The following is a 608-nucleotide window of genomic DNA, read 5'->3' as shown; positions in this document are numbered from 1 at the left end:
GGGGGGGAACCTGTCATAAAACAAACAAGAGTGGTAGAGGGAGCAAGAGAGTGAGGTGCAGCAGAGATGGAGGGGAGTGTGTCGTTTCCTGGAATAAGTGGCTTTAAATGGCTGTGGAAAACAGTTAACGAGTCTGACCTGTTGGGGAACCAGAGGGTAGGCGGCTGTCAGGTCAGGCATGGCAGTCTGGGCATCTGTGTGTGTATGTGCATGCTGGTGCTGTGTGTGGCCATGTGTATTTATTTGTTTGACTTCGGTACCCAGCAGTCAAAATAATACAGAGTTCACCTGTCGATTAAGTCTCCAAACAGGAGCTCCACTGTGCCAGTCTCTTCTGGCCCATAACGACCTTAATAATTGCTGCAGGCAACACTGCCGATGGTAACCTGCCTTCATATCTCTCTCTGTGTGTGTGTATGTGTGTGTATATTTTTTAATAGGAGGATATACACCAAGATGTCGGTTTAACTTACGAGTGTGACGCTGATTTAGTGTGACAGACATACTCGGCTACAAACACACAGTGACTTCCTGCAAGTACATGGCGTTGTCTGCCCCAGATTGCAATTAACCCTCAGCAGAACGAATGTGATTTTGAAGTGGAATAT

The sequence above is a fragment of the Micropterus dolomieu genome, linkage group LG23 (assembly GCF_021292245.1).
Source record: "Micropterus dolomieu isolate WLL.071019.BEF.003 ecotype Adirondacks linkage group LG23, ASM2129224v1, whole genome shotgun sequence".
Classification (NCBI taxonomy): domain Eukaryota; kingdom Metazoa; phylum Chordata; class Actinopteri; order Centrarchiformes; family Centrarchidae; genus Micropterus; species Micropterus dolomieu.
The sequence above is the reverse complement of the archived record's forward strand: the minus strand, read 5'-3'. Positions refer to the sequence as shown.